This window comes from Electrophorus electricus, chromosome 11 (assembly GCF_041902795.1).
Source record: "Electrophorus electricus isolate QZ-2024a chromosome 11, ASM4190279v1, whole genome shotgun sequence".
Taxonomy (NCBI): domain Eukaryota; kingdom Metazoa; phylum Chordata; class Actinopteri; order Gymnotiformes; family Gymnotidae; genus Electrophorus; species Electrophorus electricus.
Genome location: NC_137507.1, coordinates 21,623,979 through 21,640,265, shown reverse-complemented (window position 1 = coordinate 21,640,265; position 16,287 = coordinate 21,623,979). Strand labels below are relative to the sequence as shown.

Sequence of the window (16,287 nt, the reverse complement as noted above, 5' to 3'; positions counted from 1 at the left end):
TTTGATAGCTTTGCTTCATCAGTGCACGGTTTGCTAGGCATGCTCCATTCTTTAGAGGGAGAAAATGGTTATAAGCCTAGATGCAGCTCACATGTAGATAGGCTTCTCAGTAAGCTCCCTGTAAACTATCGTGAAGGATTTGTAGAGTACTGCCTTAACTGTGGCATACTCCAAACTGGAACAGATAGAACTTATACTTTAGTAGAGTTCTCTGCATGGCTACTGCTCAAGTTGCAGGTAAAAAACATTTCTAGCCAAGTAGCTGCTTTGTTCCATGAGCACACTTCCCCAGTGAGGAAAATGAAGAAACCTCAGTTTGGCATCCACCATTTACTATGGGGCAGAAGGTAGAGCAGTGACAAATGCCATACGTAAAGTACTGGTAACGCAACATGATCCCTTAGGATTCCTCATACCCTACATAACAAGGGCTAAAATCATTGTGCAAGATCCCTGGAAAGCAGAGATAAGATGGGATGAGTGCATCCCTACTGATGAACTATTGGAGAGATGGAGAATGTGGGAAGCAGAATTTAAGTGTCTACCTTCAGTGGAGATTCCTCAATGCTACATTCCTCCTTGTGCAGATAATGGAGGATCCTGACATGGACAGCCCTTCTAAGCTTCACTCATTGGTTCCTTCACCTTCACAGGGCGGCCAGCGCTCCAGGCAATTCTGATATGAGTGCCGCTGTTGCTTTAGCCACAGAACTTTATCAAACGAGCTGAGAGCTTTCCAGAGGAGTTACTTGCTCTATCTACGAACAAATCAGTAGCCCCTCAAAGTCATTGGCTGCCCTCACTCCTGAGTATGATACTGCTCTTGGTCTTTTACGTGTAGGAAGAAGACTTTGCAGAACAGAGGATTTAGATCCGAACGCTATTCACCCAATACTACTGGATTCTAAACACTGTCACACAGTTGCATCATCCTGGTCCAGAACATGACTTTGGTGAGATTAGGCACAGGTACTGGATTCTAAGGGGTAGGGAAGCTGTCAAACGACATCAGCATGATTGCCTTGAGTGCTGCAGGTGGAGAGCTACTCCTTTGATTCCCAGGATGGCTGACTTACCACCTGCCTGACTCCACCTGTATAAGCCACCGTTCTGGTCCACTGGAGTGGACTGTTTTGGCCTTATAATGTAAAGATTGCACAATCAAACCTATGACGACAAGTTGCGTGCATCTCTTGGAGAGTATCAATACGGATGAGGAGGTTTGTTGCCACGAGAGGTAAGACCTTTGAGACCTGATAGGGGCACAAACTTCAGAGGTGGAGGTGTGGAACTCAAAGAAACCTTCTCCTCACTAGAGATTGCACTGAGACAGCGCCTCTCAGATCAGCAGATTGCATTCAGATTTAATCCACTTAACGCACCGCATTTTGGTGGTAGATGGGAGAGAGAAATCAAATTGGTTAAGGCGGCTCTACAAATGGTACTGGAGAATCTGACTGTAACTGAGCCAGTATTATGCACAGTCATGGTAGAGGTTGAGAGCATCATTAATTCAAAGCCAGTAGGATATGTCTTCTCAGACGTTGCTGACCCAGATCCAGTCACTCCAAATCTGTTACTAATGGGCCACTGGGATGCGTCAATCCCTCAAGTTATCCACGCTTCAGGTGATCTCCTGGGCAGGCGATGCTGGTGACATAGCCAGGTCCTAGCGGATCATTTCTGGATTAACTTCATTCACTGTGATCTGCCAGATCTTCAGAAGCAACAATAGTGGTTTAAGGACCAAGATAACATGCATTGGTCAAGTAGTGATGGTAGCTGATCCTCTGCTGCCTCGAGCTGTGTCATTGGTGATTATCACTTACCCTGGAAAAGAGCCGTACAGCAGAGGTATGCATCAAAGGTCGGACCAACTGCAACCAGTTGTACAATTGGTCAGAATACCAGCTTGGACAGATGAGTACAATCCAGAGAATTGACTGCAATATGTTATTCAAGAAGCAAATTTAGTTACTAAATTTAGGGGCAGCCATGTAAGAAAGTATATAGCACCTCTGTTATGTCACTGTTATATTTACTCTGTTGTATTATGTTTTGAGTTGTTCCTACTGAGACACTGTAGTTTTCTTCAGGCAGCACATTGCACACATGCAGCATGAGTCACTTTACATTAGCTAATGGTATTGGCATGCTTTGTGGATTTATAACCATCCTCAGTTGTTTGTCAAGCTGTTTAAAAGTAAGTTGTTCAATACTATATTGCAGTATATTATAGTAACAGACATTATACAGATTGTATTTCGTATGAGAGATGCCGCGAGCAGATGACCTTTGATGATGGTAATAAAATGCTAAATAGTATAATAAATAATGGCTGGCTACCAATCTCTCCATGCCCTCCAGCTTCCAAGGCCCACCAAGCCAGCACACCCTAGAGTTTTAACTCTTTTTCACACAACTATAAAAAAATAAAGTAGTGAGGCAATATAAATAAAAAGGATTTACAGAGCAGGAAAGGCAGTCTGAAAGAGTTTTTAAATGCTTTTCGAAGGTGGATAGTGATGGGCAGAGATGGGGGTGCAAGGGAATGGAGCTTTGGGCTTGCAAAGCTAAAAGCTCTGTCACCATACATGTGAAGTCTGGCAGGAGGAACAGACAGCAAATGAGCACCAGCAGACTGGAACGACCATGACCAGGATTGTGTCTGGACAGCAGAGCAGAGAGGTAATCAGGAGCCAGACTGTGTAAAGTTTTAAAAACCGGGAGTAAGATTTTATACTTTATGCGATAATGGACCGGGAGCCAGTGTAGGTTTTTTAACTTGGGCCTTATGTGTTCCCATGATCTGGTGTACATGAGAACTCTTGCCAGTAAACTCTGCATGTATTGGAGCCCAACTAGAATGGAGTTGCAGTAATCCAGTATGGATGTAATAAATGCATGAATTACGGTTTCAGATACAGAACCAGGGAGTGAGGGATGCAGTCTGGTGATATTTTGAAGGTAGAAGCAGGCAATTTTGGTGATGTTATTAATTTGGGTATCAAGAGAGAATGTAGAGTCCACGATAACACCGAGGTTATGGACCTGAATCACAGAGCAAGTGATAAAACCTGGGATAGATAGTGTGTTGACTAGTTTTCGAGAGAGTGGAAGGAGATGCTATGAGAATGGCTTCAGATTTATTATTATTAAGTTTGAGGAAGTCAAAAGGCATCCAGTTTTTAATGTCAACCAGGCAGCTCATCAATGAGTTGGGGGCAGTGCATCAGAGGGCTTGGTGCAGATGTAAACTTGAGCAATATCTGCATAACAATGACATTGAAGACCAGGCAGTCAGATATCACCAAATGAAAACAGGTAGATTATGAAAAAAACAGGGCCAAGAAGTGAACCCTGGGGGTCACCGTGAGAGCAGAAGTATCTGACCTGAAGCTGCCAAGATTGACAAATTGTTGCCTGTCGGTGAAATATGACCTAAACCAAGCTACTGCTGTGTTAGTAACACCAGTCCAGGAGTCTAGCCTATGCAACATGTGATGATAGATTGTATCGAACAATGGAGTAAGACCTAGGAGAACAAGGTTATTCACTAGACCACCATCAGCTGCCAATAGCAGATCATTTGTGACCTTTACCAAAGTAGTTTTAGTGCTGTGATTTAATCTGAAACCCGACGGAAACTGCTAAAAAAGGTTATTGGAGGTAAAATGATCTGGGTCGACACTACATGTTCCAGTATCTTATCAAGGAAAGGAAGGTTTGATATAGTATGGTAGTTGTGAAGATTATGTAGGTCATGGCCTGACTTTCTCAGGGATGGGGTAATGGCAGCTACTCTTAAGTTGGGAGGAACATGGCCTGAGCTAAGTGAGGCATTGATGATTGAGGTGATGAGTGGGCAAAGTGAAGGCTGAAGAGCATTAACCAGAGGGGTATGCAAAGGGGCTATAATACAAGTAGTTGCTTTAGAGCCAATAATAAGCCTGGTGACAACTCTCATTAACCTGGTGAAAAGAGGAATGGTGGTTAACAACAGGAGAGTGGGACAGAGCAAGAGCTAAGGGGCCAGCAGAAATTAGAAAATCTGAGTAAATGTTGTTGACCTTCTCATTGAAGAAAATAAAAAAATCATTATGGGGGGTGAGGGGTGGGTTGAAGGGGTTAAAGGGAAACTGCAAGCAGGCTACAGCAACTTATTGTGGAAAAGAGGGCTCTTGGATTACTGCAGCAGTTGGCAATTTTGGTGGAGTGGAAGTCAGCCTTGGCCTTATGCAGAGCAGTTTTATAGGAGAGAATGTGTTCCTTATAAGCAACTGCATGAACTGTGAATTTAGTTTTCTTACTAAGGTGCTCCAGTTGACAGCCTCTTGCTTTCATTCACCTAAGTTCAAAGTTAAACCAAGGGGTAGGGTGACAAAGTCACAACTCATGTATGAATAGGAGCATGCTGGTTAAGAGCAATTGAAACAGCATCAGTGTAATGATTGGGCAGGACCACAGGAGATGTAAATGACTGTCGGATGGAAAACTGCTCAAGGGTGTCAAATCAAAATGTATTTATATAGTGCTTTTTACAACAGCCATTGTCACACAGCAGCTTTACAAATGTCCAAGTCCAAGCCTCCAGTGAGCAAGCGAAGTGTGACAGTGACAAGGAAAAACTCCCTAGAGCATGAGGAAGAAACCTTGGGAGGAACCAAGAGTCAAAGGGGGGGCCCATCCTCCTCTGGTCACCACAATAAAAATCATTTTAAGAGAAAAATAAATAAAAATGAAAAAATAAGCAATTAATGTCTAGTCCAGCTTTCTAGACCTAGTCTTGTCTCGAGGTGTGCATGAGTCCAAGACCCATCCAGAAAGAGAAAGAGAAAAATAAACAAATAATGATAAAATGAAAGGGGAAAAAAAGCATTTAATGCCTAGTCCGATTTTCTAGAAGTCCTAGTCTGGTCCTGATGGTGTGAGCGTGTCTTAAACCCATTCCGCACAAGAACGTTCATCAAGAGCAACGGAGAAGTAGTTCACTAAAGTGGCGGTGTGGTGGGCTACAGGAAGGGACATCAGGAAGTGGTGGGAGTAGCCATGGCAGCTGAGATGGGTAGAGGCTCAGTAACATCATGACATCCCACAAGAGAACATCCATTAAGGGCAAGGGAGAGTAGTTGGTATCCTCGTGGAGCGGAGAGACAGGGATAGATTAAAAAGAACTGCTCCATGGTCAGAGATGTGAAAATCAGCAATGTGCATGTTAGAATGTGATACACAAGGAGTTGTACACCCAAGATCAAGGATATGAACCTTAGTGTGGGTGATAGAGTCTACATGTTGGGTGAGACCAAATATTCAATATTTAATAAATATTAAAAAAAGTCATCTAGCAGTAACATTGAAGGGAATAATGGACAAAGTATAAGTAGCAATTCAGACAGCTCAGATAGAAAAACAGGTACAGAGCTAGATTTAGGTGGGCAGTAGACCAACAAGATCAGTAAGGGGTTTAAGCCTGCTATTTTCAGAGCAAGGCATTCAAAGGAAGTTGGTGGGTGAATGGACACACCATGGACCTTATAAGTAGTTCGGTACAGAACTGCTAGTCCACCTCCACAACCGTGATATGTGGCCAATCCAAATACGGACACCCACATGGTATGGCTTCATTCAGCGCCAGATATTCGTCTGGTTGCTGCCAGGTTTCAGACAGCAACATGAAGTCCGCGATAAACGTTGCTTTGTTGTTCAGTGAGCGCACGTTTAACACTGAAGAAACAGAGACAGGCCAGTCAATAGTTATTGGAAGTTGCCGCAGTGATGAGTGGTCAACTGACCGCTGTACAGTTCAGCAATTTAGATTTAGGCTCTATATGCGAGGGATACATCCAGGTCTGGGAGTGATATAGTTCACAGAAGGTGAAGGACGCGAGATGCGATGTAAGTAGCATTGACGACGAACTATTACAAGGTTGACAGTTAAAACCCTACAGGAGGAAGCCTGTAGTATCTGTTCTTAAGATGAAGCAGTTTAGGAGCAGTATAGGAGACTGCCATGTTGAGTAGCGAGAACACTTCATTAATAATCCAATGATGAACTTAACTGATAAGACCCAGGATATACACTGTAGCCGCCGCAGCTAAAAGCAGACTTGTGCTTCACAGCCAGGTTGGATAAACCACGTTAGCCTACAGATCACAACCACCAGTAACTGTCGAGGTAGGCAGTTTGGTCTATTCGTCAGGACAAAATAACCACACACAATATGCGAGAGAGGGGGAATTTACTCGGATGAATTAGGTTAACACCAGTCGGGAATGTGAAAGGGGAAAGCTCGTGTTAGGCTGCTCCATCGTGAGTCTAACGGGTGGCAGCACAGCAAGTGGCAACACACAGCAGACAAAGAATGCAGTGCAGTCGTATACAGTTGAGTTAGTGAAGTTCAGATAGTATTCCACAATGAAAGGTGAGGATTGAATCAGCATGCATAATAATCCGGAATTAGGCAAAAAGGGGAAAACTCGTGGGGGTAGAAGCCGGAGAAAAGTGGCAAACAAATGTGAGCCGGAAGTGAACACTTCTGCACTCTACACCCTAGCCAAATAATCTCAACCCAACAAGCTAACGTTTAGCAATAGTTGACTACAAACATTAGGAGGTAACTAACTACAAATGCTCAGCGAACCCATGTTAATTATATGAAGTTACTAAACATGTAAACAATGACAGGCTTTTAGCTTGTTAAAAAACGTGGCTAAATAATGGATTCTATTTAGCTAGCATAGCCTAGCTAGCTAATGGTCACCTCACAACGCTGCTCTTGGAGGACTGGAGACCAGTAGAGTTTGTGATTTAGCCAACCTACCTGACCATAACAGATTTAATAAACCCTCTAGTTAACTGAAGAGTTGATTTTTTTTTCTTAGTAAGAAAAGTCATTAAATTGCATTGGACTCAAGGAATTAAGTACCTCCAAGTTAGCTAGTTAGATAACATTTACTAGTAATGGTTTCCATCACTGGAGTAACACGCAGTTAAAATAATCATTGCTTGCCTGTTTCATGCCTGTTTCAGTAAGTAGAATATATATAAAATGGCAATGTTAGCTAGCTAGATGTCGTACCTTAATGTTACATCATCATAAGTGGTGCAGAAATAACTTGTAATTGGGGGGGGGGGGGGTGATGCATTTAGAAAGTCAATTTTAAGTGACTACTACTAACAAACACATTGCACGTACTGATAGTCCTTATACAAAAGTATAAGGTGACAAAAGTAAAAGTATTAATGATGCTGTCTTGCTGCCATCTTGATCTGTGACACTTTTGATTCAAGTGTTCATGCATAGTAGTTGTGATGAGCCATTTCAGATTTCCATAGTTTACAGAGAACCACATTGTATGGTCTCTCTCTGAAATACTCCCACACCTTAGATTATTGTTCTATGGGGGAATCCCTACTTTGACTGGGCACAGCCATCTTGCTTCATAGCAACACCAATACACATTATGCAAATCAACAGATTTACACAACCCATCGTTGGTTACAAAGACTCAGCCTTATATAATGTGCTCAAAGTGAAGTACTGAGGAGAACATACTACCTTTCTTAATAAAGGTCTTCATGCATAGACATAATCCTTTGTTGTGGCTCTTCCAGTGGATCCCTGTAGAGCTTCTTGTCCTCTTATGCTCAGGAAGCCATAGTACAGGACCTTATATGCAGGCAACATTCTCTTTGTCATAATGCTCACGTCATATGCAGACAGCAAGCAAACCTCAGAGCACAAACCTCAGAGGTTTTGGAGGCAGGGATATTCATGTACTAACACACTTCCTTGTGGGACAGTAATAGTTTGTTCATGTATTCATAGAATAATCAAAAGTTATTTAGAAACAAATTAGATGTGTACATGTGAAAATGCATTTTTTTTACCTGATCTGGAGACCACTGATGATCTATCTGCAGATCTGCAAAAATATGTTCAAGGAAGTGGTTGAATGATTTTGGATTTTTTTTTTTTTACATCAGCAGTCTGTACCTTTGCCCAGCCAATCTGAGTAGTGAGTGCTGTGGATCTTGGTCTCAAGGTGTAATGACAGGCAACACTCGAGAAAAGGGCTGGAGGTCTTTATTTTTTATTTTATAGTTTGCTGGGCCCTAATGGTAAAGACTTTGGCTAGAAGTAGTGAGAACGTGCTCTTTAACATGATCTTTCTAGTCTGGTGTCATAACAGGGAGGCAGAGTCTAGGGGGTACCAATGGATCAGACAGAAGGCATAGTCTAGAACGGAAGCACAGTACAATAACCAGGAGAGCTGGCAAACAACAGAACCGCTTGGTATGCATCACAAGAGAACTTCACAGGGAGTAAGAGGGAGACAGCGGTATAAGAACAAAGTACTTGGAGGAATAACCAGAAGGTGTCATAACAGGATCGTGTAGGGCAAATTTAAATTCAGGTGAGTTTGATCGGAAATGGCAATGTGACTCATGGTAAGTGACAAGATTTGCACATGGCACCAAGAATGGTTTGTTCAGAATTCATGACACAAGGCCACTCTTGATTTCTTTCTCATCCATCATAATGCTCACCAGATATTACCAAGATATTTCATGCAGTTTGAAGAAGTCCCAGGATGACTTCACCAAGCTGTCAGTATTCACCTTCTGGACTTTGAGGGGCCCCGGATACTCACTGCCTTCTTCTCATCATGGTAATAGCTTACCAACATTGCAAGGACTTTTTTGTTGCTTTCATTCATGTTGAGAGAAAAAGGAAACCACAAGTTTAAAAATGTCCTTTTGGGAAAGGTATGCCCCAGGCCATTCACCAGCTTGTAGGAAGCTGAAGTGCACGATGTCTTAATTTGTCACAAGGCCAACTTGTCAAGTTCAAGAGTCTGGAGTAATTCACCAGAGCAATGGTTAGAGAGAGGGAATGTTCAGCAATGACACCAATGACCATAATGTAAAAGCCTGTAATAAAATACAGCTAAATACAAATTAAGAAACCAAGTACATTTTTGCTAAATTGGGCCCATTAGAAATTTGCTTAAATTAATGGGAGTCTATTTCATAGGCCTACACTAAAACTTTGCCTAATGTGAATTTCCTACCTCTGCATTAACTATGCAATGTGATGTGGGTACATGAAGCATAACTTTCTCCCTAATGCTATAAGGTCCTTGTACTGGTGCTGGTGTAAATTTAGCAAGAACCTGCACTGTGTGTTGTTACAATGTCTCAATTTTTTCATGTGTCAATTTTTCAATGTGCATGGGAGCCTTTGTTGTCATAATTTCTCCTTCATGCAGAGGGTACACCTAGCATGACATTTCTCGTCTACTTTTTTAAAAATGAGAAAAACATAAGTGTACACTCATGTGTTGTCTGTCACAAAACCCAACCATATCGCATCAAAAAAAAGGCTACACAGTTAGCTAATTAATTAGTTTAAGCTAAATACCTTACTAAATAGCTAGCTAAGAGGGCTACGTTGACCAACATACAACTGTCATACTTTTACTTAGCACTATTGATTGCCATCATTTATAATAACCTATAATAATCACCATTAGTTAGAATCAGCACAATTTACCTCACATTCAGCAAAATCCTTATCCTTTTCACGTCCTCAGCTAACAAGAATGAAGATATTCTGCGGACTTTCCTGCCAGCATTGCACAAAGACCCTTATTGGTTATTCATCCATCTGACCTTGACCCTCCTAAAATGGGTGACCTAAGTTTTGATTTTAGGATGGTGAATTCTTATCTTTTTAAGCACAAAACCTGTTCACACTGAACCTGCACCCAGGGAGTGTAGCTAGCTAAGATTATTGTGGATCTTTCAGCAAGTAATGCCAGTAGCTAACTTTTCTAGAAAATTACATATATATTATGTAAGCATTAGATAGTGCTTAATGGCCAATGGGAGTTACCATAATTATTTTTTAAGTAACTTTATTTACACTCTATATCCCTTCTCTGCAGTTCATATGAATCCTTCTTCTAAGAAAGATTTCCATGCCTGTCTTGTTGTTACACTCTGGCCAGTATCCCACCAACATTCAGACAGCACACATATCAATCACAGCACTCAGCCACTCCCCCAATCCCAATCACCAATTTATGGAATCATCACTCACCTGTTCCTTATTCATTAGCACTGAAGCTCCCTTGCCTACCCGACTTTGCAAGCCTGATTCTCCACTTTGTTTCTGCAAATAAGCATTTTTGCACTTGTGTGTTGCTTCTGCTTCCAAAAATGTTTTGTACTGACAGGTTGGAAAAGCAGTCAGACACAGTGTGGTACCACACACAAGTTTTTGCTGACTGTAGCTGGGTTGTTGCCATCAAAAGTTCACTTTATTCACTCAGCTTTTCTGTCCTCTGAGGCTGGGTGCTGATGTGGCATTTTGTGCTTTTCTTTGCAGCCAACAACAGAGCAGTTCCTATGCTTAACTCTTAGTGTCAACATAATACTAGCAGGTTCACTGCATGAGAGAACAAAATGGTGCACCTTGGCAAAAGTAGCTTTCAAGCTGTGGGTGATAATACTGGAGACAGTATAATTGACTTCCGTAGTTAGGGGAGTCAAACCTGAATGGCTTCTTTTATCCATTGTTTTATGAAGGCAGTTAAAAAGGAGAGAGAGAGAGACTAAGTTGTCTTATTTCACAGTTTGTGAACAGGGAAGCACTCCAGATACCCAAATGTATGTGGGCCAGTTCTAGAAAGGTGAATTTTTTTCATAATTGTTCATAATGTCTCATAATAGATCTTTTTCATATATATGGCACATTTTAAACCTTAAAACAAACACAGGCTACATTCGATCCTGATGCTGTTGCAGTGCTGTTGCAATCTGTCATGGAACTGTTCACTCGATTATGACCATGAAAAAAAGGGGGAAAGAAGACCTTAAATGTACAAGTAATCTAATTACTGTCTTGTTTTGTGTAACTGTAATATCTGCATGTAAAATGTAACATCTTTTTTTAATCCTTATAATGTAATACTGTTGCATATAATCCATTACTAATACCCTTGTTTGATCAGATTTGAGACATACAGAAACTGTCCATGTTCACAGCTTATATTGTTGTAGAGAAAGCTGTCACATTTATGGTCAGATACTGTTCACATTTGAACCAATACAGAAATTCAGTAATTCAGTACCCAACGGTACTTTATTCCCTCTGTAAAAACAAAAATATAATTTGGGTTGTAAAAAAATGCAACTTTATCAATTTTGACATTTTGTTATTTATTTAGAACATTTTACACACTACACAAAATAAAACCGCTCGCTATCACCTTCTTGCCTCCCAAAACTATCCTTACAGTCTTCAGTCTGTCACTATGGCATAACATCAGCAAGCTGTTATGTGCGTCTCTGAGGAATCACATGATAACCTTCCCAAAATCTAGGATAGTTATTAATTTTTTAAAAGTTATTTTAGTAACTTAGTAAAAAAAAGCATGACTCACTAGCTAATAACAACAATAAGTATATTGAATTAAAAATATTTTACTACTGACAAAGTGAAACCTTATACTACTTAAGTTATATAGAAGTGTTATTGACATTATGGCAGAGCTATCTTGGTCACTACCAGCCATTGTGACGTTATCATCATTATCATTAGCATTAGCATTATCATACTGTTTGCATACTGTATTATACTAAGGCTTCAGGCATACTTTGAAAAATCTCATACATATAACTCAGGCTAGTTAGTAAAAATGATAAATTAATGTCATCTAACAGTTTTTAAAAAGCCCTGTTCGAACTTTTCTAACTACCTGAAGATGTCAGTGAAGTTGAAAATTGCTCACTTAAATGTTCATCGTCCATGGATGGTTCAGCATCTTCGGCAAAGGCTGCAGGCATGCTGCTAATGTTAACCACAGCTGTTGTCGGGGACTTGGCTTTTAGGCTAACAAGTAAGGATCATTCTTCAGCTTTTAGATACAATTTGTGTTTGACCAGGTGTTTCCTCAGTTTAGACGTGTGTCCATGGACAGCTTTGCATTTCACGTTACAGGGCATTTCCAGCAGAGTATTGTATGTAAGTTTTTAAAACCATACTTAAGACCACTTTCAGCTTGCCCTGACTATCCAGAGAAACAAAATGTAATTCAACTCTTGTAGCACAATACACATAAACTTAAGATTATACATATAGAGTAAAAATATACAGTACAATGCACAATATATAACATTTAGTAAAAGTGTCATGGAAAAATCACAGTAGTTTCGTCTGTTATATATTGTGCACTGTAGTGTATATTTTTACTCTATAATCTTAAGTGTATGTGTATTGTGTTACAAGAGTTGAATTACATTTTGTTTCACTGGATAGTTACCACTGACATGTTGTGTGGCAGTAAAAAGAATCAATCAATGAATGCCTGACAAGATTCGTACTTGTCTCTGGTAGTATTTCCTTGTATACTTAATGTAGTTTTAATTTGTTCATAATTGAAAACATCTTTGACATGAATTTATGTGTATTATTAGTTATTGATTTAAGTGGTAGTCTACTAATACTATGTTAAACTAATTATGTTCATAACTGTAACGCTAACCAATGCTAAATTATATAATTTTTTTGTTCTTTTCTCTATTATTTCAAACTGCAACATGACTCAGTTGTTACTACCTAGTATGAAAATCATATGGTGTTTCAGGCTTAGTGTAATGGTTTTAACAATTTAATAAATTGTCAGTCATATTTGATAAGGTTAATTGGGGCACCACCCTGATTATCAGGGAAAATTAATTAATTTTACCTAATTTATTAATGATTTAATAATTCAGTCTGAATTTATGAAAGTCGTAAGTTTGACAATATAATTTCTCATTTACCAAAAATTAGAATATCAGGCTTGACTCACAGAAGTAACTAAAGTGTGTTTATTGAATAAACAGATAGGAAAACATGCATAAAAATAAAAGACTAATATTCTTCTAATTAGCAGAGGAATTGAGTTCACTAGAATCACTATTGTAAATCAATGTAACCAAATCAGAAGTAACCCAAATAACATTTGTGGTGGACCAAAGTGGCTAACCAATAAGGGAAAGAAAATAAAAACTGTTTAAGTAACCTGTGAGAATGACAAATCAGGCAGTCTAGTTATCAAACCAAACAATGACCAACAAAGGAAATGTATTAACCAAATGAGATTCGTAGTGCGAGAGCATGACTTAATATATAAAAGGAAGACCAAAAAAGAAGGAGAAACCTGTGAAACAGAGGAAGAACTAATTATAGGATTGAGGAGGCTGCATCACAGAGTGGAGGAAAGAGTTACTGATCTAATTTTGATATATAAACAGTAGTGTTATTATTGATACCAACTGGTAATGATAAAGGACAAATGCCTATCCTTTTGACTCATTGGGCTTGACCATATGAAACTGTCTGGGTGGCACTGAGAGAGAGTGTTCGTTTTCCACTAAACCATCTGGATGCATCTGCTACCAGGTCTATTTCTAACGCATTGCTGGCTTGACCCTGCACAAGCAATGTAGGACACTGAAAATGAGATGACTTGGCTTCTTGATCCGCGGGATAGGATTTTCAGTGCTGGCTCAATTAGAGAGTCCTAGGCCTTTTCAGGTAGGACTTCAGAAGTAGGAGTTTTGGGTATCAGTGTTCATGCATTCCAAATTTTAGAAATGTATCATATTTCATGTGAAAACACATCTGCTCATGTGAACCAACTGTTTTGGTATGTGAAATATATTTACCAAAGTGTTTGGTTCACAAAAGCAGTAAATATATGAATATAGACATGTTTAATAAATGTCTAAAATTACATTTTGTACAATTGTTGAGTAAATGTGTGGCCTGTCACTAACCAAGTCGTGGAGTGACTAAAATCAAACAGTGACTTTATATTACCAATCAAGCTTCATGTGTGAAAAAGGAGCATTACAACATCTATAACCAAAAAATGGCAAAAAAGAGAAAAGTCAGAACAGTATTCAGTATAGCCAAAACATATCCATTTATCTATATCATACTTTCGCACAAAAAACTTTTAAGAAACTAAACTTTTACTAATGGACAGACAATTTTGTCAAACAAAATTAACGACTATTGTATTAGAAATCAATTTCACAAATTTTGCACAGAAGCAGCATTTAGCTTGCTAGCTAGCTAGTAGCAGACATCATGCCTAAATGTGACCATACCTAAGTCCACTATTATAGCAATATTTTAAAATAACATTAATTTAGCCATCAATCTCCTTTTTTTTGTATTCTTCATCAAAGGAATCAAATCCCTCAGGCACGATAGATGTCGATTGAACGAGGAAGGAAATTTTTCCGATGAGAAGGGTAAATCCTTAGTGATTTCATCATTGTTTATTGCTTAGTTTCACACAGACTGACATACACATTCATCAATCATACACGTTGATTAGATTGTTAAGACCTGAGTGACACGAACATATGAATATTTCTTAGCTGTCTTATTGCAAAGAAATTAATAAAAACATTGCTAAACATTGAAGCTGACATGCCAGCATGTGTGTCGACGACCACTGGTACAGCAGAACCAACAAAACAAAGAAACTATAAAGAATAAAATAGGGTAACATGGAATTCAAGTCTGTTCTAATGCTGAAGAAGAAGTAAAAGGGTGAGGGGGTCACTCACAGACTCCCCTTCCCTGTGTGTCCTCTGCTTCTTCCCACTTCCCACTGAACAGGGGAGTTGAACCTTTAACAGGTATATGCTGGGGGAAGATAGCCATGCATTAATAACTGATTATCAATGGACATCATAGGTTAGTCTTATGGAATTTATGGTCACAGTTTCTTGAAGTGTAACCAGGCAGGTAAGAGGTTCCAGCATTCCAATCGTTTTGACAACTAAGAAGATGAAGGATCAGAAAGCCTGGCTAGGGTGATAAGCAGGCTGGTTTATGGTTTTGTTGCTCAGCATCATGGTGCTAGAGGGGTCCTGGTTCCTGTCTGTGGGCTGGGGATGGGAGAAAGCCCACCCTGACTAGATCAGTTTCACAGGGATCATAATAGTGTAGTCTTATCTTCACTACACTAGTATATTTGCAAGTTTACCATGCAAAAACTTTCCATAGTTACTGATGCTGAATTATATATGATATTATCACATGTGAATTATTAACATATCAATATTAAATTTTTAAAGTATTGCAGTGATCGCCAACACCTGTATATCACCACACCTTTAGTTTATTGGCATCACAAGCTTGAGTGCAACAAATAAGTAGCTAGCTAGCAATGCTATGTGATTTCATCCGCTTTGTGTCAGTTGAAGCTAGATCTTACATTGAAAGTTTCATAGTAAGCTAACAAGTTTATTTTGTGTAGTTAAGTATCTAGTATAAGTAACGTTACTAGCAAGCTCTAAGTAGCTAGCTAGCTAAATAAATCCTATTTCTTAAAAAAAACTCCTCCTTGAACCTTGGCTATGTTCCTAAATCATTCAAATTACCAGTAATCAGACCACTTATCAAAAAATCTAACCTCGACCCATGTCATCTGTCAAATTACAGGCTGATCTCAAACCTTCCATTTATATTCAAGATCCTAGAAAAAGATGTAGCTCCGCAGCTGGGCTCATATCTGAATCAGAACCAGATACATGAAGTCTTTCAGTCAGGGTTTAGGCCTAATCACAGTATGGAGATATAGGGGGGGAAAAAGGATTGTAAACAAAAGAAAACCACTTGTTTTATTCTAGGGCCAAATTGTAGGTGCCCACTGGGCAAAATAAAAAGATTTTGAACATCCAGATATGTTGGGTTGAGTTTTATGTCAAAACATAAATCTTTCACAATTTTCCTTTTGTGTAGAAGATTTCCCTGTTTGACTATGACATTCTAAATGGAAGGGGATGCATTGTTTTATTGTGCTATTTTCTGTTTCTCTAGATATAAACACTTAAAATGACCCCATGCTAACTATTCTGCCTATTGATCTTTACTTATCTAATAGCTTAGTGTACAAATGATATGTGATATGTAGTCCCATTTAGAGCACTGATAATCCAGATTTGGTCATTTTGAAAAAAATTGGAGAGATCAAGTCCAATGTTGCTTTGAAAAAACAGCATGACAATTCTAAAAAGCTTCTTTGGAATACTAACCATGATTTGTAAGAACAAAGTGTTCTGAGTATGTAAAGTCTGTTTGCTTGTTTTATTCACTTATTTTAAATAGAAAGGTTTTTAACTAAGACCTGTTTGGACCTTTGTCAGAATTGTCATATCAGTCTTACACACATCACTCCTCACACACACATATAGTGCAGATGCACTATGACAAC

General features: G+C 39.3%; 1 long non-coding RNA gene across 1 annotated transcript; it reads left to right on the top strand.

Moving 5' to 3' along the window:
* The first annotated feature begins 5,658 nt into the window (after positions 1-5,658).
* On the top strand, positions 5,659-11,213 carry LOC145660004 (uncharacterized). The gene is made up of 3 exons (XR_014126221.1): positions 5,659-5,895; positions 8,555-8,673; positions 9,598-11,213. It is a non-coding gene; the product is annotated as an uncharacterized LOC145660004 (long non-coding RNA).
* The last annotated feature ends 5,074 nt before the right edge of the window (positions 11,214-16,287 follow it).